Genomic DNA, 255 nt, shown 5'->3' on the forward strand with positions numbered 1-255 from the left:
ATCTAAGATATATTCTAACTAATTATCACGGCAAAATATCCTCTTAATACTCCCCCTCAAGTTGGAGAGTGTATGTCGATCACACCCAACTTGTCCTTCAAAAAGTCAAATTGCTGTCTTCCCAAAGATTTAGTAAAAACATCTGCCAATTGCATTTTGGTCGAAACATAACACGGTTTGATGATTCCAGCTTGTAATTTTTCTCGAACTATATGACAATCTATTTCAATGTGTTTCGTACGTTCATGAAAAACT

The sequence above is a fragment of the Cucurbita moschata genome, unplaced genomic scaffold (genome assembly GCF_002738365.1).
Source record: "Cucurbita moschata cultivar Rifu unplaced genomic scaffold, Cmos_1.0 Cmo_Scf00001, whole genome shotgun sequence".
Classification (NCBI taxonomy): domain Eukaryota; kingdom Viridiplantae; phylum Streptophyta; class Magnoliopsida; order Cucurbitales; family Cucurbitaceae; genus Cucurbita; species Cucurbita moschata.